This window comes from Saimiri boliviensis, chromosome 13 (genome assembly GCF_048565385.1).
Source record: "Saimiri boliviensis isolate mSaiBol1 chromosome 13, mSaiBol1.pri, whole genome shotgun sequence".
Classification (NCBI taxonomy): domain Eukaryota; kingdom Metazoa; phylum Chordata; class Mammalia; order Primates; family Cebidae; genus Saimiri; species Saimiri boliviensis.
This window is the reverse complement of record NC_133461.1, coordinates 23,278,975-23,302,537: the sequence shown is the minus strand read 5'-3', so window position 1 is coordinate 23,302,537 and position 23,563 is coordinate 23,278,975. Positions and strand designations below refer to the sequence as shown.

At 39.7% G+C, this 23,563-nt stretch overlaps 1 protein-coding gene across 31 annotated transcripts in view; it reads right to left on the bottom strand.

The window, feature by feature from the left end:
• Positions 1 to 23,563, bottom strand: part of TCF4 (transcription factor 4) — a 373,037-nt gene that overhangs the window by 200,273 nt on the left and 149,201 nt on the right. Inside the window, exon 1 of one of the 31 annotated variants that reach the window (XM_074383397.1) lies at positions 1,036 to 1,577. The exons of 27 other annotated variants lie outside the window; for them this stretch is intronic. The gene's annotated coding sequence lies outside the window, so the exon portion shown is untranslated. Of the gene's footprint in view, positions 1 to 1,023; positions 1,578 to 23,563 lie in introns of those variants that run through there. 3 more of the 31 variants (XM_074383395.1, XM_074383392.1, XM_010336788.3) reach the window with 3 other exon arrangements.

Sequence of the window (23,563 nt, the reverse complement as noted above, 5' to 3'; positions counted from 1 at the left end):
TAGTCTTCAAACATAGGCACACACACATTTACACACATGCCTGTGTACACACACACATGTTCATGTACAAACTGTAACAACATAAAAGTCAGAAGAAGTGAGAGACTGAAATAAAATTATGTTTCTTAGAACTTCAAGAGTTTAATAAGGAATAAAAACCTAGTCATTCTTAATCGCATAATGGAAAAAAAAAGATTTACTTTAAAATCTTCATTAAATAACTGATGATTCTTTCTGTTCTACTGAGATACTCTAAAAAAATAAGGCCTTGCATATCAAAGTTTCCCTGTTCCCTTAACAAGGCATATTTATAATCTTTATGCTGGGCTAGCAACTTTGGGAATTACAATTTAACTTTAAATAAACAGGAAACTGCATCTTAGGAACTCCCAGAAGTCGCTTCATTCATCTGAGAGTGAAAATGCTTATAAACGTCACAATTTATAAAGAAATACACTTCTATTTTCTCTTTTTCTAAATCATTATGCAAACCTTTTATTAAAACATCTGCCTCAGCAAAATGACCTGTTTTAATCATCATCATTTTTTAACCTAAAGATCAAATAGAAAATGAAGTCAGAACTCTGTTGAAGTTTTTCTTTCTCACCTTGAGGGCCAGACAGAACTTTCAATTTAACTTCAGGCTTGTCTGACAAACATGGGTACAGGTTGGCATCTACTGTATATCTGCCAACCTAAAGTTCCACATTTTGAAAGCAACACACAGAGGCTTTTATAAATTAATAGCTCTCTGTGTTAAATATTTGTCGATATCTCTGGTCTGGGGTTTCTGGGTTTCCATTTGAATTGTAGAGTGTCTCCTAAAATTACATTTGAAGAACAACACTAAACCAGAAGTGCTGAGTGAGAGAATTATGGGCACATTCTCAAACTCTTACACTAAACCACAAAGGGAATAGATTAAAAAGAAAAAGCACCCAAAAAAAAAAAAAAACAAAACCCTACTATCATCCAAAAACAAAAAAAAAAAACCCACCCTAAATAGAGAAATCGAATACTTGCTTTTCTTTCGACCTTATGGGTAGCACGCCGAGGGAGGCACCAGAAGATCTAAGCCCAAATACGTGATGAAGAGTCGCCAAAAAGCATGTGGATGAATAAACTGTTGTGGCGTGAATCTGCCAGCCAGAGGACAGAACACAACATGCTGGGGCTTGGCTGTCCTAACATGTTTTACTATGTAAATTTAAATAGTCTTGAAAGGGAAAAGGAAAGAAGGGAAAAGGTGGAGGGGTTTTGTTTTTCTTAATATTAAAATAAAAGTTTGCCAGAAATTCTCATACTTGTGTCACAAATAAAAGTACTTTCCTATTACTAAAAAAAAAAAGAGAGTGAGAGAGAGAGAATCTAGTTCTTAGGCTAACACTTATCACATGTTTCCTATGATGGAAATTTAGGGGGGTGGTTTAAAGAGTTAAAGACTCCCTACCATTAATTTGCATCTGGTGCTTTTAGTGTGTGTGTGTGTTTTTTTCTTCCCTGAAAAGTTGGCAGAGCTGCCGATTTTCCATAATGCAAGCATTTGGGAATTGTGAGCGGAATGAAACCGATCCAATCTCCTGACTGCGACATGAATTTTCATTAATTACAACCTTGTCAGCAAAAGCATTATCAAAGCTGAATATGAAAATGCTAATGAGTCCTCATTTGCATATTTTTCTTTGTTGGAATGTCATTAATTATTACATTTTATGATGATGAATGCAGCTGTCGAAGCTCTCCGATGCATAATTAGCCATCAGAATGCCAGGAGCCGATCAGCATTTTTGGGTGAAAAAAAACAAATTTCACTTCCACTTTCCCCCATCCCAACACCACCAAACACACACACACACACGCACACACACACACACACACGCACACACACACACACACGCACACACAGACTCAGAGCCCTGATGACGACAGTCCTGAGGCCGGACTTTGGGGGAAGTTGAAAAGGGCTAGGGTTAAAGCAAATTTATTTTTGCCTTAAAATTATTTTGTTTTTAGCCGATAACAGTCTTATACAATAGAAGCAGTTCTTAATAAAAAAAAATCGTTATTCCAGCTTAATTAATGCCACGCTTAATTATAACACCATGATGTCAGCGGTTTTAATTAAGTATTGGCTCCGTTACAAAAAAAACTCCTCACTGCAGTAAGAGTCACAATACACAGAGTTGTGCAAATCATTTCTGCAATATTCTGGTCTTCCGTGGTTCATGAACTATTCAGATATTAACAGGCAGCATTAAAACTCCACGCACACACGCGTGCGCAGGAAGGCGCGCACACACACGCACACACACACGCACACACGCACACACACACACGCACACACACACACACACACATCAAGCAGAGGGGAAAAACGGTACTTTCCTACTACATTTGCTTGGATAGACTTTAAAGCTTACCTACTTGACCACTTTTTTAAGCTAAAGTGTAAGTGAAGATGACAAAACATAGCTCATCCTCTCTCAGCCTCTGGGAACGGTGTTTATAAGTAAAAAAAGAAAAACAACACAGAGCAGATGGGACCATTACACATGACCAAACCAATCAATCACAGATGAAGGGCCCAGGTGCAGCGCAGCCGTGCAACAACGCACCATTTCACAGTCTGTCAGACACACACACACGGTCGTCCATGAGTGACCCTCCTCGGCTCCCCCCGGACCTCATCTGGGGCGCTGCGCCCCTCTCGCCTGCCTACACTCCAACTGACGTCTTCATAATCGCCCTGTCTTTCTATCTGCTTTGGCTCCTGTAAAGAGAGGAGGATGGAAGGGGTGGTGACTGGGGGGAAGGGAGGATGGGAGGGGAGATGGGGACAGGGGCTCACATCATTGTCACTTACGAGGAGTCCGGTCTTCCTCCTTCTGCCATCCCCATGGCCCCTCCCTCCCCAACCACCATCAGAATCGCTTCTCTAACCATCATTACGCTCATTAATTTTTAAGGGTGACTGCTTGGCTGCGGCACCCCAACTGTCTGCCATTAGAAATAGAAATTTTGTTTCTGAGTTTCTTGCCTGTGAGGAAGAAAGATGTGTGTCACTCGACAAAATCATGATTAGATGGAAATGTTAGAAATTAATTAATTGGAAGTGGGAAGGAAGACTTAGCCCCTTCCAAATTAGTTAAAATGAGACTCTAGTTACCCACATGCTTCCAGGGAACCAACTCTGTCTCAGGATTTTATGTCTTAAATAATTTCCACGGCCTTTGGCATCCTGTATCACAAACTCATCCAGGAATCACTGAACCCAAATGAAACTCTACATTTCCAAGGGTCACAAGTTTATACTGGCAACGTAACTGAAATACCAACTTAAACACAAAGTGAAGGACGGGCTCTCTGCTTTTAACTCAGAATTCCTAATGCACAGCCTAACTTTCTATGGCTTTCAGCTTTCTTTTCTTTAAAACAAAACAAAACAAAAAACACAAAAATACCAAAAAACAACTGGGGCAGGGAGAGAGCACAGAAAGAAAGTTGCCAATAGAATTGGAATGACAATACACAGCACTGAGGCCCACCTACCACACTGGGAAAAAAAAAAAAGCCTCATCACACCACATCAGAAAAAAATAGATTGGTTTTATTGATCTGATGATTTCTTTAATCATGTCTTTTTCCTTAAGTCTAGGTAATTTGTAACACTTTTTGAGATCTTTTGCTATACAGTACAAATATTACAAAGAATCATCTCTATTTACTCAAAATATTGAAAACGGATACTTTTCCCAGCTTTAGGAGATGCCTGCTCATCCGAAGACTGATTGAACGTTCTCGACAATTTATAATTTATTTTGCCCATTTGAAGATGAGAAGGAGTTTGGGAAAGCACTCAGACCCTCCACAGAACAACTATATGACTGCAAAATAGCTTACAGGATTTATGTCCCAAAATGTTCATGACACTTTAGGCATTACTGAAATTTTAAGAACAAGAAAAGGTTTAATCAAAATATACCATACAATCCAGCCACTTTAAGGATTAAGTCAAGCTGTCATTTATGTGAAGTTTCATGTAATGGTAGAAAAAATGAAAAAGAGTATAGGCTAAGTTGGGTGAGAAAGTGTCCTACCTAAAATCTGCATGCCATTCCATTTACAGGCAAAGGCAATTTTACAGAACACTAGGCAGACTGGAATCGATGAAATGAAAGCTTTGTCTCTTAGCATGCGCCCTATCATCAATTCAAACATATTCTCACAATGGTTTGATGATGCACTTGTTTTTGGCTTTTTTTTTCCCTCTTTTAAGGATTCAGTATGCTTCCCCATCTCTTCACCAATGAACTTTCCTTTGGAAACTTTTAGGTATTGAATGAATCTTTCTGTTCCCCATATAATTTTTATGCTTAGTCCTTGTTAGCAAGGAACCTCATATCTGAAGAGAAGAAAAAAAAAACATAAAACATATTTATTAACATCTTCCATAGCTATGTAGGAGAGGATCACCTTGTGTTTTGAATGTATATATCTTTTCCTCAAGGAACAGACTCTACACATTTGCATTAATAAATTTCTATTTTCAAGCTCAATAGAAACTGCAGTACAAAAAGCAGATGTGTACGTTGGGCTCTTTCAAATTAAATTTCCAAAAGCAGAGCCTATTCTAGCTCAAGATCAAAGGAACTAAAACATGATCTCCTCCCCCTTCCAATATAATTACAGAGATTTCATTTCTTTTGTTACAATGAGCACAACAGGTAAATCTTAAACCTGAAGGATAATGATCAGGTGCTACAGCTCAGCTTTGCTAGGTTGCTGAATCGCTCTGCTCAATGCCCCTGCTGTTTAAACTACCACTCTACAGGAAGACGGGAAATGCCTAATGCTCTACTTTATTCTTGGAGATTTGTTTCCTTTTCCATATTAAGACTACGCAGAATCGTTCTGAGATGGATACAACCCATTTTACAGCTGACTTGTTTCTAAGGAAGGAACGTGTCCAACATGTCCATCCTAAAACACACACCAAGAAAAAAAATTACATATGTGTGTGTGTATATATATATATACACACACACACACGCACACATATATATATAATTCTATATATATATAATTTATATATATATATAATTTTTTTCTTGGTGTGTACATATATATATATATTCTCATATGTGTGTCTTTTATTGGTGGGCTACCTAAAAACCCTTCTGGAAGGATATGGGGTATAAATAATAAACAAGTGAGAATTGACATAGTTGTGAAATGTCATATCCTGGCAGTCCTGTAAAAGGACAAGACCCTAGGGAGGCAGAAGAAAGAGAGGCAGCCACAGATCATCCAAAACTGAGGTTCGAAAGAAAATCTGTTCCACTTCGGAATGATTAGCATCATCTACTCCTTTGGGGAAGACAGGTAAAGAGAGAACAAAATTTAAGTCAATACCCACAAAAAGGGAGATCGTTGGGCAAGCACACCCTCTAGGCTTAAACATCCTTGAGAGCAACTGCATTCTACATTTGTATTTCCATCTCCCTTTTAAAATTCCTGGTACCTCATTTCATCCTTTGCTGCCCATAGGCATCTGTTCCCCTCTAATTATTTGCCATTTAGAAAAACTCTGCTTAAATTCCTTGTGCATCTGTCCCTTGCTTAGTGTATATTTGTGATGCTTAAATTCGGTGCTTGATATTACAGCAGCCTTGCATATAAGTACAAAAACTTTTCCAGCCGAGAAAAATATTTCAATACCCTCTCCCCTAAAGAGTATACACAAAGTAAATTAAATACTACCAGTATTTTATAAAATAAATATGTACTTCTATGTATAGAATAAAAATATACAGACATATACAAACACAGACACACAAAGACACACTCACACACACATACACACACATACACACACACACACACACACACACACATATACACACACACTCCTCAAAGCTTCTAGTGTATCTAACAACCAGGGTCATCACAGTATAAATGCCATTAACAATGTTCTTTCCCAGAATATAGTCTTTTAAGGAGCTAGGATTTTCTAGCTCCTAGATTATTTTTTGGTCATAGACGAAATAAAATACTATTTTGCATGAAAATATCATTTCAAGAATATCTAGTCCTGAGAATATAAGGGGGAAAAAATTTAAAAACCAGACAGTTCAGTAGCATCAAAAAATTCAAATCCAACAGGTTTAATTATTTCCTGTATCTCCTCTACACATCCTTCATTCTCCTTGCCCATTCCTTCATTCTTCCAGCTTCTCTTCTTTTCCATACTCCTTTCCCTAAAGAAGAGGTACTGCACGAGGGGAAAACATTGGACTGGGATTCTGGAAATGCAATTTCTAAATTTAAGTTCTGCCAATCACTAGCTGTATGAGTGTCTCTTTTCTCAACTGAATTGGAGTAAATGATTCCTCAGCACCCCTGAGGAATAGTTATTATTTACTATATTAGTAAAAAGAATAGTGATTTTCCCCATGACCAACACTTCACAGTGTAGTGGGATGACTGACAACAAGGATTGGAGAGTCAAACTGCCTGGGTTTGAATCCTAGCTCCAACCCTTATCCCAGCTCCCAATGAAGTGATAACTCTGGCACGTTACTAAATATCTTGATGCCTCCATCTTCTCATCAATGAAATAGGACTAGGAAAAACATTGACATTGCGCTTTTGTTGTGGGGAACAAATAAGCAAACACTAAACGTCCTCAACATATGTACTCATTCTTTCTCATCTGTCTCCAACCACAAAGAAAGTCTGCAGAAAAGGGAGTATCTTTTGTTCACCACTATATTCACATAACCTCAAGTAGCACCTGCTATTTGTATGGAGTTGGTAAATAAAAAACTGTTGAGCAAATGAATGAATAAATGAACAGACCAAGCAATGTGTTTTGTTCATCATGAGAACCAATGATGCTAAGACTAAACTAATACCTAACTAGATGTCATTTATATGGTATTTTGCATGACCTTTGTCTTCAGGAAACTGATAACTGATTATGCAAATGAAAAGTTCAAACAACTATAGCTATTAACAATAAAGAAAACTCACATTAGAAGGACATAAAATACATACTTTGCCAAGTCAGATGAAAGACAGCTCAACTCGGAGGGATGGAAAGTCAGTCCTATTCCATGATTCCACCAAGAAGACTCTCTGAAAATGTTAACAGTGCCCACTAAACTAGTTAAAGCCAATAGACACTGTTGAGTACTCATCTTCCTTGATGATCAAAAAGACATATCCATCCCCTCCTTCTTAAAAGAAATAATCATTAGAGTGAACCGGCAAACAACAGAATGGGAAAATTTTTTGCAATCTACCCATCTGACACAAAGGTCTAACATCCAGAATCTACAAAGAACTAAAATAGATTTACAAGAAAAAAAAAAAACCAAACCCATTCAAAAGTGGGCGAAGGTTATGAACAGACACTTTACAAAAGAAGACATATATGAGGCCAACAAACATGAAAAAATGCTCATCATCACTAGTCATTAGAGAAATGCAAATCAAAACCACATTGAGATACCAGCTCTCACCAGTTGGATCTGGTGATTAAAAAATCTAGAGACAACAGATGCTGGAGAGGATGTGGAGAAATAGGAACACTTTTAAATTGTTGGCTGGAGTGTAAATTAGTTCAACCATTGTGAAAGACACTGTGGAGATTCCTCAAGGATCTAGAAATAGAAATTCCATTTGAACCAGCAATCCCATTACTGGGTATATACCCAAAGGATTATAAATCATTCTGTTATAAAGACACATGCACACGTATGTTCATTGAGGAACTGTTTACAATAGCAAAGACCTGTAACCAACCTAAATACCCATCAATGATAGACTGGACAAGGAAAATGCGGCACATATACACCATGAAATACTATGCAGCCATAAAAAACGATGAGTTCATGTCCCTCGTAGGAACATGGATGAATCTGGAAACCATCATTCTCAGTAAACTGACACAAGAACAGAAAATCAAACACCACATGTTCTCACTCAAAGGCAGGTATTGAACAATGAGAACACATGGACACAGGGAGGGGAGCATCACACACTGAGGTCTGTTGGTGGGGACTAGAGGGGGACAGCAGAGGGTAGGGAGGTTGGGGAGGGATAACATGGGGTGAAATGCCAGATATAGGTGACGGGGGGATGGAGGCAGCAAACCACCTTGCCATGTATGCACCTATGCAACAACCCTGCTTGATCTGCACATGTACCCCAGAACCCTCCAGTCAGATGTCTCTGATTTGTACACCCTTAAATCCAACTGTCTACTTGATATCTTCACTTGACTCGTTAAAAGTACCTCAAAATTAACACCAAACTCATGCTCTTCTCCTTTCAACCTAGACATTTATAACACCAAACTCATGCTCTTCTCCTTTCAACCTAGACATTTTCTAACATTCCTGGGGTTTTATAGAAACTAAAGAACTAAGGTTACATTTGCTACGAATCTCCTATTTCTTAGCTCCTGTGCTAGATGTGTACATCTTATTTAGTCTTCATTGCTATGCTCTGAGACATCATCTTCTTTTTTGTTGCTGTTGCTGACACGGAGTCTTGCTCAGTCACCAGGTTGGAGTGCAGTGGCGCAATCATGGCTCACTGCAACCTCCGCCTCCTGGATTCAAGTGATTCTCCTGCCTCACTCAGCCTCCCAAGTAGCTGGGACTACAGGTGAGTGCCACCACGCCCAGTTAATTTTTGTATTTTTAGTAGAGACAGGGTTTCACCATGTTGGTCAGGATGGTCTCAATCTCTTGACCTTGTGATCTGCCAGCCTCCACCTCCCAAAGTGCTGGGATTACAGATGTGAGCCACCACGCCTGGCCCATTACCTTCATTTTTTAAGAGTAGTAAAGCTCAGATAAACTGCCTCCAGCTCATCACAGAGCGTGGATTTCAGGCTACAATGCTCAAAATTAAGAGGGTAAATAATCTTTGGTGTTAGGAAACAATCTTAATCCCTTAGTTGGAGCCCTATAGACTCGAAGGGGTTGTCACACAGTAAGCCTCCTGATTCATATTGGAGAAAAATTCTGGTGAACTGATGAAAGGTCTACTCTAGAGAAGAAGGAGAAGATATAGAACATCTTAATAGATCAAAACAGACAATTAAAAAAGAGAAAAGTTACAGGAAATAAAGTGAAAAATTTTTTAACTAAACTTTAAAAAACAAGGATATTAAATATATTTTGTCAATGAAAAGCTACAATGGTGCCAATTTTTAAATGTGTAAATACATCCATAGCAAAAGTAAGAAAATAAGAACCATCAAAGGCTCACAAAGGGGATATAAGTGAAATGAATCCTTCTCAGCAGGGTAGTCTAAAGTGAAACAACCTCACCTAGTGGCTGAATCTCTCTGGCCAGAGCCCTGGGCCATCCATACAACACCAGGACCAGAAATTTCATGGAGTCTTTTCCTCTATTATACTCTGTGGGTCACTGCAGAAGCTGCAAGTCCTGCCATGTTTTTACCCAACATGAATGACTGTACTTCACACCTGACTTAAGACAAAACACATTCCCTTCCCTTGCAATAGGTGAAATATCAGACTCTCAGACTGCTCTTACTCAAGGAGAAACTTCCATCTCTTCCATGAGAACTCCTAAAAAGCCCATTTGGTCAGTTCATCAGTGAGTCCTCATCAATCTAGGTGACTTGCTCCCCACCTCCAAATCCTGAAGATTCCACTGTTTAGGTGTTGACATAATCTATCAGAAACTATCTCATCTTGGCTTACTCAGCTATTCACAGACACATAATGGTGGCCTGTCTCCTTGGAGTGAAGACCTCTGTGATTGGAATTCCTCTTTTCACGTATAGATGACTGGGGGTTACTAGACAGAGGAAACTAGACATGTTGACGTTAAATATTACGTGGTATATTTTTAATATAATATTAATATTAGAAACATTCATCTCCCTGTATCCACAGCTTCAGACCTTTGATGTCTCCAGCTGTCAGGGAAAAATACTTTTCTGGCAGACAGAAGGTATATCAGGCACTCTTATCTCTATCAATCACAGTCAGATCCCGTTGTATTTTCTGGCTCACTGGAGAGAATTTCTCCCTTCAAGTACTTGCCATGCCAAACTAACCATGATTTGTTACAGGAAAGGACCCTGAGTGAGTGCGGGGAAGCAGAATGGATAAAAGGCAGTTCACCTTTTAGCTCACCCAGAGGCCACAACCCTGGCGAAGCGAACAATTTCTAAGTTTTCCACCAGCAAACTGGAAGAGGCAGATTTTTAGAGCACAATTACGTTTGGGCTCCCAATTCAAAAATGCCATTTACAAGCCACGCAAACCTCCAGACGCCTTACTGAAGATACATGGGTGGCCCAAGATCACACAGCTACTGAGCAGTGACACTTAGGAATCAAACCCTACTGGGACTCCAAATTCCCAGCTCTTCCCATGCCTGCACTTGTGAAGACAGAAGCAGAAAGCAAAAATAAAATAAAATAAAATAAAAAAGAGTAGTGAGTGAAACAGAAGGCAAGTTAGACGTTTTTAACGTTGTGGATGTTGAGGGAGACAGGTTTTAAAAGACAAAACGAACAGGGCTAGAAAAAAATCATGGAATTTGCTGTGACACTCTAGGAGATGCCAAACAGCCTTGGAAACTTCGTAGTTTTGGGAAAGTCGCTGGAATATATCGTACCGAGGTATTGACACATAGGTCTGAAGTGGGTCCCAACTTTCACATCATCCCAGGAGATTTGAAGTAAGTGATCACATTTCACCAAGAAACCACACTTTGATAATCACTGCCAGAGAAGAGAGGATCCATTTGCACATTTTGAAGCAAAGGGAAAAGGAGTCAGGGAAAAAGACAGATGATGAAAGAAAAAAGAGTTATGAAAAGAAAGGTCCCAGGAGACACAAGTTAGAAGAAGCTGAAAGATGCAAATGCAGAGAGTTGTCAAGAGCATAAAAATGAAGCACACTTTCTTCTAAGACATGGGAGAAGAAGGAGCCAGTTGGAGCTTAGCTGCAGCTCTTCTAAGATCACCTATCACAAATCAAGGAACAGATCTGAGAAACCTGACATCTCTTCTAAATTTCTGGAACTCTTACATCCCTTCGATTCCACTTTCTTTCTTACTTTTCTCCTTTTCTGAAAACTATCTGATTCACGTAGGGCGTTGTATTTCCGAACGAATGGTGAAGACTCAGAGCAAACAAGATGGTGGTAGGTGGTGATAAGAAAGAAAGATGAGCTGGACCCAGGTCACCTCTCTTGCAGTCTGAGGAGACGCAGCTTTACACTGCAGGTCCTGGTGGTATCTCTCAAGATCCAATGTTTCTTTGATTTCAATAAATTTTACTGTGGCACAAACCGGGCTTCAAAATGACTCACGGAAAATGAGATAACTGAAGTCAGGGGGTTCTTCAAAAGAAATGGCAACTAGAGAAGCAAGAAGACATAGAGAGCTACCAAAAGGTGATGCGGGGATGTCTCTCAAGTCAACACTGTGAACATAATAGCCAAGTGCAATGGAAAATTTAGGTTTTCAGCATTTTAAAATGATAATCTGGACTGGGCGAGGTGGCTCATGCCAGCACTTTGGGAGGCCAAGATAGGTGGATCACATGAAGTCAGAAGTTCGAAACCAGCCTGGTAAACATGGCAAAACCCTGTCTCTACTAAAAACATATAAATCAGCTGGGACTGGTGGCACATGCCTCTAATCCTAGCTACTTGGGTGGCTGAGGCAGCAGAATTGCTTGAACCCAAGAGGTGGAGGCTGCAGTGGGCCAAGATCATGCCACTGTACTCCAGCCTGGGCAACAGAGTGAGACTCTGTCTCAAAAATAAATAAATAAAAATGATAATCTTACTTTGCAGCACTGAACAGAGATTTGAACTTATGCATCCTCTTCATAAGGTAGGGTAAGTAGCAGAGAGGAAGGAGAAAACTAGGCCCCACTGAAGACTCACTACATTTCAAATCTTACACTGGGTGCTTTACGCTATAGAAACCTTATAAGGTTGGCTGTGCTATCTCCATCCCCTGAGCGCAAAAAGGGAGCCTGGGGAGTTTCAGTGCTTGAGCCAGGATGCAACTCACATGTCAGTGAGTGTGGAAACAGGGTCTCTCAAAAAGTAAACAAACTAGACTAATCATCTGTCTGAGAAACCCGCTACTCTACTGGCCCCTCTCCACTGAACACATGCACTGCACTGATTCAACTTTAATTCTGATTCTCTAAATTGCTTCTAAGTGCTTTCCTAATATTTTGCTCAAATTTGTCAAAGATTGTAAACTACTATGGGTGGAAACACTGACCTGAATTCCACAGAGGAGTCTAATTCCAGGCCAGCAGTATACTTGGCAAATACAAGTCCTCGCCAGATGCACATATTTCTATTAATAAAGCAACAGGTCTACACTCATCAGCCTCACTTATCACTTATTAAAAAATAATGATGACAAGATTTTCCCTCGATTTTGAGACCTGTAATCATGCTTCTTGTAAGGCCTTTTTAAAAAGATTATTGCTGTGGTTTAGCAGTGTGCTGAAATACGCGGTTTACAAAAAAAAGTACAAAGTGCAGCAGTCATTTCAGTATCATCTCATCTTGATGACTTACATTTACATCTAATACTTCTAACCTGTCACACCCACCTGTGTCGCCCACCAGGGAAATAAAGTCTGCTGGTTAAGAACACATGTCACAGAGTCTGGGAGAAACCGTGTGCTAATCCCAAACATATCAATGACCAAAAGTGGGTCCTCCGTCTGGATTATTTTAACCTTTCTGCTCCTCCTACCTTCCTTATGAGTAAAACGAGGATAACGAATACTCCCCACAAAGAGTTGCTGTAAGATAAAATTTGCAAATAACAGCAGTGTTTGGCACTTAGATAGCTAGCAGCTACTGTTCCCAGATTAGGATAGAAATAAACAAGTATGGGCTTTAGCAATAAACATTACCAATGCCATTGGAAAAAAGTGACTATCACTATTTACAATTTAGCGCTAATGGACCGCGGATTTACTTTGCTCTTATGTGGACAAGTAAGCTTTATATTTGTACCACAGATACAAAGACCAGACGTTGATCTGGACTGTTTTGAAAATACATGCCTCTGGTGACAGGGACTAAGAGACCAGAGAGCCAGGAGATTAAAGGCCTCGCCAAATATACCCAACTGTGTGTGCTGCTGCTGACAGCAACGTCTATGCAAGAGGCGGCATACGTTTTCAACGTTACGTATTAGCGTTACGTGATGAGGGAAACTAGATCGCATTAGTGGCTCCCCAGGCTTTTCACTTTTGCTATTCTATTTTAGTTCCAAGCAAGCCTCCTTGGTTTCATGAGCTCTTCCCTCTGCACCTTTCTCTCTGCTTGTGTCCCTTATGTGCCCAGTCACCCATGTGCACGACGCCGACAGAGGCATTTCCTCTTCAGCTGTTACCCTTGAGTAGTTTTCCAGTCCTTTGCAGGCTAACACTTCAAGGCACAATTCCTACCCACTTGCAACTTTTATTCTAAAGGAAATCAAACAAATCAGCCTCAGATTGCCAGAGTAAAAGAATTTTTTCAAACACTTGTCATACACAAAATAGTTTCATTAATGGTCTTAATGTATAGGGCTAATAAAGGAAAGCCAATCTTTCTCTATTCAGTATGCTCAACTGTATTTCTCCTTTTGCTTCTATGCACTGACTTGTAGTATCCTCTGCTTTTTATTAATCCTGCTTGAAAATGGTTGTAATAAAAATTGCTTTTTTACTATAATTCACCTTGAGTGACAAGCAAATGTCTAGTTCACTCACTACGTAGAATTTTTTTGTTTGCTTGTTTGCATGATAAAATCTTTATTTTTCTGTTAGTACAATATTGTTCAAAACTTCAAGGAAGAATTCTGGTTCTGGAAATCTGTTTTCAAACAGGCATACAGGACATTCTGGTCATCTCTCAAGTATTCGTGTGTGTTTGTGTGTGTGCGTTTTAATTTTTGTAGGTACACAGTAGGTATATATGGAGTAGATTTTTCATATAGGTTTATAATGTGTAATAATCATGCATGGGTAAATGAAGTACGCATCAACTCAGGCATTTATCCTTTATGTTACAAACAATACAATTACACTTTCTCCGTTATTATTAAATGTACAATTAAATAATTATTGGTTATAATCACCCTGTTGTGCTATCAAACACTAGCTCTTATTCACTCTTCCAGTTCTTTTTTTGGTAGCCATTAAGGTCAACTATTCTAATCTAACAAACCAACCTCTACTCTTCAGTTCTACTCTGGTGAACCTGAAATACTGACTGCACTAAACTGTAGTGCCTTCTCTCAAATAGGGTTTGCCTGCTTGCTAATGCAACGTGAGTGAGCAATAAATATAAATTATAGGTAACCTTCAACTTTCCCTGTAAATATGTTGAGTTATGAATAAGTCTATCTATAGTTATCAGCTGAGGACTGGAAATGATTGCAAAGTTATTTTTATTAAATAGTCTTTGATTTGGCTCCATGATATTGACAAATGCTGAGTCTGTAACAATTTGGACTACACATACATCTGGCCCATTTTCAAAACCTCTAGCACCATGTTTACTGGGTGTCTCTTCCCCACTTGAATAAAAGCTCCACAAGGGCAGGCATTACTTTCTGCCTTGTTTCCTGATGTATCCCAAGTGGCTGGCACATACTGCTGAGTATATATTTGCAGAATGAGTGATAAACGCTGAACGTGGCTTGTACAGCCCTTCATGAGCTGGCTCTGATGTTCATGAAGAGCCACTCCTCACACCCTTCCTTTTCCAGTGATGGAAGATGACGCACAGTCCTCTCTCTACTTCCAGCCTTTGGTAGATCTGGCTGCCCATGACTCAAACACACCTCCGTCCATTCCCATGCCAGCTCCCTTTGCTTGGCTGTTCCCCGTTCACTCAGATCTGAACTTAAATGTCAACTTCCCCGACTTTCTCCGTGCTACGTTCCTCCCTGCGAGGAGTTCCCACAGGACCCTGTATTTCTCTTGGACTGTTTACTACATCCTGTGTTTTCCACCAAGCAGAGAGCAACTCCAAGTATGTAGTGATAAAGGATGTATCTCTAACACCAAGCTGTGCAAGTATGGGACACAAGTCTGATGCTCAGTAAGTATCTGAGGCATAGACCTAATGAATAACTCAATACTAACCCACGAAAGAACCAAAAGAAGGACATATCTATATCCAGAAAAAACTGACAGTAATCAGTATATGATACAAGCCAAATAAGCTTACAAACAATGGAACTTAAAATCCAATCATGCAATACGTTTTGAGTCTTTCCAAAAGTTATGGATATTCTTGGACCATTAATAGTGGGATATGCCTTCAAATAAATCTTCATCAATCAAGATTCTGTGCTTAGAGAAAAGTTTCTGGGTAAAGAAATAGTTATTAATATCCAGAGAAATATTTTTATATAATTAATAATTTAACTACTTTATTCATTAAAATAAAACAGCTTTATTTCTCCATAAAGGTTACATTTTCAACTTCCCAGAAATTCTCAATAAAAGCAGGCTTTAATAATTTCAACAGTAAAATGGTATATACTATGACATGAGAAAACAAGTAAATAAAATTTCTAAATTCCATACATTTCCTTCCTTCCGTTTGGGCCACATATTGCAAAACACAGAGGAGACATTAACTGATTCTCTCTCTGCATCTTAATTTTCTTAAATATACACAATTCAGAAGAAGCACACAAGAAGTGAAATAAAACATATATGAAATTTATGAGGTACCACGGCCAAAATGTTAGCCGGGACCTCACATGAGCCGGCTATGAAACTGTGGCACCGAGCATCCAGAATGTGAACAAAACATTACCTGTATGTGCAAAACCCACCCAGACAAAAACAGCTTTATTATACCAAAGGTCACAGAACATATAACTAAATATCCTAATTATCTATGTCGCTATTTTACAGACTGAACAGCAGCAGCAACAACAAAAGAAACTCATAAAATCAAACAACTCGGGGTCTGTATTTCTTTTACAGAACAGATAGCCTTTAAAAGTCTCTTACTGTACAAAATAAGTCAGAGAAGATAGAGATAATATTAGAAAGTGTAACAAAATCACCCAAGTCCTTGAGAAAAACATTCATGCCTACAACCAATTTCGAAGCTAATTTCACAGCTTTCTTAGCTATTTCCCTAACCATTCTGTATAAGGCAAAGCTCCACACTTCAGCCTCGTTTAATGAATGGGAGTTCTTTTCAAAGTATCTACAATGCTGACTTTCCTCTAATTTGGCTTGCCTTTTTTCTAAACTGATAAAAATCTGCTAACCCTTTTTCCTTTAATATAGGAAAAATCCTTCCTACCACATACGTATGATGTTGAATTGTGAATCTACACCAATGAAAGCTTCATTCACAACATTATTATAGAAGCAAATCTTTAGGGTCATTAGATTAAATCTATCAATTTAATGAACAATTAAAATACAAAAGAGAGATCATTTCAGCCCGTCCTCTCTCTCAATGGAAATAAGCACAATTTTAACATTTGAGAAGTTACCCATTTTCTTTGATCTAAAAATTATTAATTTATTGCATACAAATATTTTAGTGGTAAATAATTCAGCGCTAAATAGGTGATGATTCACTTTTCCCTACTGAAGAAGAAAAGGATGTAAAAGTAAGTATCGAGTTCAAGAAAAATTAACAATTTTGAAAACAAAAATGAAAATTTCTTGAAGCAATGTGCAGATCTGAAATTCCTGTTTAAATAACAGAAGGCAAGGTTCCAGTCCAGGCCTCTTAAACACAGACTCTCACAGATGGAGCCCAGGTATCTGCATTGGATGAAGGGGCCACAGGTTACTCAGATGCCCCGCAAGGTTGAAGAACCGCAAGACTCAATCTTATTTCCTCATGGGATTCAGGAGTCCTGGGCAGACATCTCAAGAATGTCACTCATCATTTATATGTCAGATATATAAGGCATTAGGAAACAGTGGACTAAAGTGAAATTCAAAGTAAATATAGGTTTAGGCCAGGCACGGTGGCTCATGCCTCTAATACCAGCACTTTGGGAGGCCAAGGCAGTGGATCACTTGAGCTCAGGAGTTCAAGACCAGCCTGGCCAACATGGTGAAACGCCATATCTACTAAAAATACAAAAATTAGCAGGGCATGGTGGCACACACCTGTAATCCCAGCTACTCGGGAGGCTGAAACAGGAGAATCGCTTGAACCAGGGAAGCGGAGGTTGGGGTGAGCTGAGATCGCACCATTGCACTCCAGTCTGGGTGACAAGTGAGACTTTGTCTCAAAAATAAAAAATAAAAAAGTAAATATTGGCTAAGATTGACCACAGCTGCTTCCTAGCGGCCTCCGCTCGGCCCTCACTCTCTCCTCTCATTAGTCACTTAGCCCTTGCAGGTGGGGTTAGTATTACTATGATTATAGTTGTCTCCCACAGGTTAGTCTCCTCCTCAATAAGATGGCAAACTCACCCAGGGACCACATCTGACAGTCCCTAAAAGAGTGATCTATTCCCAGAAAAAAAAGCCAACCAGACTGCAACTCACTCTACATAAAACATGGAAATGTGAAAAAAACAAAGTGACGTAGCTCAGTGGACCCTTCTCCATTGGATGAACTCTAACAGCTTTCAGCAACACCTGAAAGAAGAGTCATTACACAAGAGAATCAAGGGCCCACAGGAGTCTGTTTCAACCAAAACTCACCACCTGCAGTCCTGGTAGGAAAGGGAGCATTGGAGATTAATTTTAGCAGGAAGATTTTTGGCCATGGGAACCAAGGACTACAGGACAAAGCTGTACACTGGAAGAAAGTTTCTTCAGCCCTCTGTTCCATGCTCAGAAGCAATTTGAAACAGCTGCTCATACTCCATTCCCAGGCAGCTGTTACAGCAGTATCTGAAGGTGAAAAGTGACCCCAGTGAAAGCTCCTCCCCATAACAGTGTTTGCATTAGTGAGTATCTTCAAGTAATCTTTGAACACTAAAGCAAAGACAGATTAATTCTGAGAACAGAAATGGAAAGGTGTTTAGTAAACTCAGTTTTGCTGAGTCCTAAAATTGACAGAGGCCAAGAGAGGGGAATGGGTGGTTCAAATGGCGATGGCAGTTAGCAGCCTGAGATGTAGGTGTGTGTACCAGGGCAGGGCGGGGGCTGAAAGGCAGGGGATGGGAAAATGAAGAAAGAAAAAAGCACTTTTGAAAGTATAGCCTCTCTCGGCCAGGTGTGGTGGCTCACGCCTGTAATCCCAACACTTTGGGGGGTTGAGGTGGGTGGATCATTACATCAGGGGTTGAAGATCAGCCTGACCAACAAGGTGAAACCCCTGTCTCTACTAAAAATACCAAAAAAAAAAAAAGAAGAAGAAGAAGAAGAAGAAAGAAAAAAAATTAACCAGGCATGCTGGCATGTGTCCATAGTTCCAGCTACTCAGGAGGCTAAGGCAGGAGAATCCCTTGAACCCAAGAGGTGGAAGTTGCAGTGAGCTAAGATCGCACCATTGTACTCCAGCCTGGGTGACAGAGCAAGACGCAGTCAAAAAAGAAAGGGAGAAAGGGAGAAAGCAAGACAGTGAGAGCGAGAGAGAGAGAAAGAAAGAAAAAAGAAAAGAAGGAAGGAAGGAAGGAAGGAAAAAGAAAAGAGAGAAGAGAAAAGAGAAAAGAAAGAATAGCCTCCCTTTTTTTTTTTTTTTTTTTTGAGACGGAGTTTCGCTCTTGTTACCCAGGCTGGAGTGCAATGGCACGATCTTGGCTCACTGCAACCTCTGCCTCCTGGGTTCAAGCAATTCTCCTGCCTCAGCCTCCCAAGTAGCTGGGACTACAGGCGTGTGCCACCATGCCCAGCTAATTTTTGTATTTTTAGTAGAGACGGGGTTTCACCATGTTGACCAGGATGGTCTTGATCTCTTGACCTCGTGATCCACACGTCTCGGCCTCCCAAAGTGCTGGGATTATAGGCGTGAGCCACCGCGCCCGGCCAATAGCCTCCCTCTTGATGAGGGCAAGAACTTCACGAATTCCAAAACAGAGGAGGTTGAGGGGTTTGTAAATTCCTTCATGGCCAGCGGTGGGGAGCAACAAACAAGGAGTTTTGTTTGCAGCACAGGGGAGAGAGGGGAGCTTGGGAAGAGAAGGATCCACATCTGAGGGTGGGGGCAAAAAGCAGCACCACGCTGAGGACAGCATATCACACAGAGCCAGCAACGAAGGAGGCTGCCTCTCTCCAGACCTTTACCCATGAAGTAGCCGGTTAAAAACAAGACCAGGAATGAGGAGCACACTGAAATCAATGCCTGGCATGAGGTGAGCTGCTTACGTGAGTGAGGAAGAAGTGACTTCAAAGACCCTCAGGAAGCAGCTATCTTATCCAGCCCTATAGTCCAGGATCCAGCACACTCCCTGGCACTAAGAAGCATCCATCCAGGAAATACTGGCCCAATCAAGCACTCGGCTATCACCTTAGACACAGAAATCATCCTTAATAAGCACAGTAAACATTAAACCCTGGGCATTAACTCAAAAAATCTTAGCAGAAAAGATGTCTTGGTTATTCAAGGCCACTTATACGATCTTTTTTGAGACAGAGTCTCGCTTTGTCACCCAGGCTGGAAAGTATTGGCACGATCTCGGCTCACTGCAACCTCCACCTCCCGGGTTCAAGCAATTCTCCTGCCTCAACCTCCTGAGTAGGACTACAGGCGCATGCCACCACGCCCGGCTTTTTTTGTATTTTTAGTAGAGGCAGGGTTTCACCATGTTGGCCAGACTGGTCTCAAACTCCTGACTTCAAATGATCCACCCACCTTGCCTCCCAAAATGCTGGAATTACAGGCGTGAGCCACCACACCCAGCCACAATCATTTTTCTTTAACTATACTATCTTTCTTCCCTTAAGGACAAGTTTCAAAAGGACTAGTCTAACAAATTAACTAGATAAACAGGCACACACATGAAAATACTTCCAGCCTTTCTAAGTGATGCAGATACATTTTTCCTCTTCTTGTTAGCTTCTTCATTCTCACCTCTTGAAGATTTTTAGATGACTACTGCTAAGCTTTGGGGTTTTCATTGTTTTCTTCTACTCATCCCTTGATCACCTGTTTTAGCACAATCCTGATTTCTTTTGTATTTCTTCATTCTCCCCTGGGAAATTTATGTCTGTGTCTGGCATCTGTCCCAACCACCTCCTCCTTTGTGAACACTGGGGTGAAACACTCATTTATTTTTTAGCAGTGTCTCCATCGTCCATCAATACATTATTACCCTTTCTCTGTCTTCCGGGCTTGACAAACCACTTTTCAGGGCCCTTCTTCAGGTGCTTTGAGAAACAGCTCATTATTATTTATCATGATCTCATCGGTAATCTTTCTTCTTTTTGGCACTCTTAATTTGGGGATGTTTTCTGATATTCTCAACATCTTCCTGTAATCATGCCAGTCTCCTCTATAACACTTGATGTCAACTGTGCCTCTTTCTTCGTAAGTAATTGCTCTGTGCTCTCCAGTTTCCATCCTGTGAGCCTGATAGCTGGAAATTTCTTACAGTGTGTCTATTCTTACACAGCATAACTTTGGGGTGTCTGTTTATTGGACTTATCTCTGAATGTGCATGCCTATTTCCACCCTGGGTGCTTTTTCCTTCACTACTTGCTCCTTTTTATTTTTTCCTTATTCTTCTTTATAAGGTCTAACCATCAAGGTCAACTGTTAGGTTTTGTTTTAAGGGATAAAAAGGCTGTGGTTCTGCCTACACAAGGCCTGCATTTCTCAGTGTTTGAATTAATGGCTCAGATAATATTTGCTATGAAAAGCATCATTTGATGACCAAATCCAATGCAACAATTCATTAGGTCCGAACTCCTACATGTGCTCCAAATTTGCATAACCAAATCAAGCTTCCTTGCTCTTTGTTTCTGTTCTGTAGTTTGACCACAGACTTGCTAAAGTTTCTAGCTGGATTATCACATGCTCTTAAAACACACTCCCATTCTACACTTCCAATCATATCCTTTGTTTCAGATAAAACTTAATCAACAGGGGTTTTATGTAAGTTTCCATTTGTACATAATGATAAATAGCTTAAGCTAAATTCAGTACATTCACAATCACCATTTTTCTTTCTTTAACATACACAGATAAATCACATTCTAGTCACCCCATTATTTCCCATGATTATGTCCATGTTCTAGTGGTCTTCACTATCTGAGAGAGAGAATTTAACTCTTTTCTCACTACAATTTTTAAACCCTTTAACTATTAGCCAATATTAGCTTTTCTCTAATTTAAACAATACAAAATAGAGCAGTTTAAGCTACAGTGTAGATACCACCCAATAAATTTATTATTTTCATTACAATGAATAAAAATAGTAAAATAAGTACTACTATATATTACATACAGAGAAAGTAATATATGTATTATATAATCACATCGTAACTAAAATACAGAAGGATTTTGCCCCTTCAATGTGGAACAGACTAAGGCTGCTAAAAAGCAATATTGAGTAATATATTCACAAATCGGTGGAAACTCATCAGCAGGCCACAGCATAGTGTGCAATGGTGTGCTGCCCTATTATCCAAAAAGAGCATCATCATACCCATTTTAAATAAATGGAAAGTCAACAGATACTGACTTCTCTAGGATCACTAAGAAATCACAGTGATCCAGTCCTGTGCAATAATTGGTAATGCTTTTAAGCACCACATTTAACTTGATTTTCTTATAGCACTAATGTTCCTCCACTGACACAACTTAGCAGGCAATGTATTTACAAAACTATAATAGCCTGAAAAGAATTAACAATGAACAATGTGCAAAATGGTCAATTACAAGCTTAAACTTTAAACAAGCACTTACAATGAAGATTAAAAAAAAAAAAAAATATCTTGGCTATTGGGTCATTTTCCAGGCTACTAACTGCTAAACTATGTGCAGAACGTGCTTCCAATTTAACCATCCAGATTTGCTCAAAAGGCAGATAGCTTTGCTCTGCAGGCAGAATCAAGTTGGTCTTCAATTTGATTTTTAAAACAAAGAAGTTCTACAGAAAACCACTAAGCTTTTGCTGCAAATGATCGGAAAAATAATGAAAAGGGGAAGTAGGTTTTATTTTAAAGATCCCAATTTGTCCATCCATATAAATAAAAAACACAACTTTATTTTGTTTTCGAAAAGGGTGATAGAGGAATAAATTCTACAGCCCCATCAGTTTCGAAGGATTATTGGCCACAAGTCTCGGCTGTTCTGAGACATAGCATTGGCAATGGGTGCCAATGCAAAAAATAGCACATAGGAAGTCAGGATGATTTTTAAAAGCTAAAGAGAAAATCTGAAATGCTTCCTAACTAATAAAGCACCTCTCAGGTCTTACAAATAATTGGATACAATGAAATCTGAGATCTCACAGTGGGTAGCTTCCCTCTTCCAATAACACCAGATCAAAACCTATATACAAGGAAATAACCAGAACAGAAGCCAGGTGCATAGAACTCTTGCATTTCCGCAAATGTGCAAAGAACTTTATCACAGTATAGAATGAACACATGAAGCTCTGGACCCTTCTGCAACTCTGGGTTGTAGCCAGGCCAGAGCCCAGAAATCCTACACACTGGTATAATGAACCAAGATGGGCTAGCTTTTTTAATATACCATTTGTATTTCTTGGGGGTGGGACCAAACAGAGGAAGTTGAAAATGGTTTGTCCAGAGGGAAGTCTGTAACTGCAAACAGTGTGCTGATGACCCTGCCTACTTGACACCATTGTAACATTTACTATAAAAACTAGTCAGGTTGGTCTAACCTTAGTTCACATCAACCTGGACCTTGTATGGAGTCCCACTGTTCGGTTTTAAAACAGGTTGTTGGAAACTAATCTATGCTTTCCCTCTGAGTATGCCTAGCCGTCAGGTTGCTATTCAACAACAGAAACCTGTTCTTAAAATTCCCCTGGGAGCTCACACATCACCCTCCAGAGATCTTGTTTATCGTAAGAACCATGTTCCTGAAAATGTGCCATGAGTCAAATTTTCATAGTCTGATATGTAAAGGCATCCCCTGGCAAGTGGTTTGTAAAGGAAATAGTTACCTCTCAATCTATCATTAGTGTTAACCCAAATTTTCATATAACCCTCAGCACCTGTAATTGAGTATACGGCTCAACTCGGAATTTTTTGCCTTAACATTAGGTGTAGGTAAAGAGACACCTAGGACTTGTGTCCAGGTAAATTTAAGCTTTTGTTGTTGTTGTTCTTGTTTGTTTTAGTTCTTTTCATGAAAGATCCAAAAAGGTAGCCACTTGGCTATCAGTCAATGGTAAATTTATTAATAATCATATCCTATCTACTGCCTGGTAAATTTGGTTCATCACACAACGCAAAATCAAGAATCACATTTCCTTATTCCATTCATCACAGATGAGCCATCTGCCTTAAGCTTCCTCTCCATAAAGAATACTGAAAGTAAAGAAAAGGACCCAGAGTCACAGAAATAGCACCATTAACTCCTCATATGCCCTGCAACAGTAACAGTGAACAACTGAGTGTTC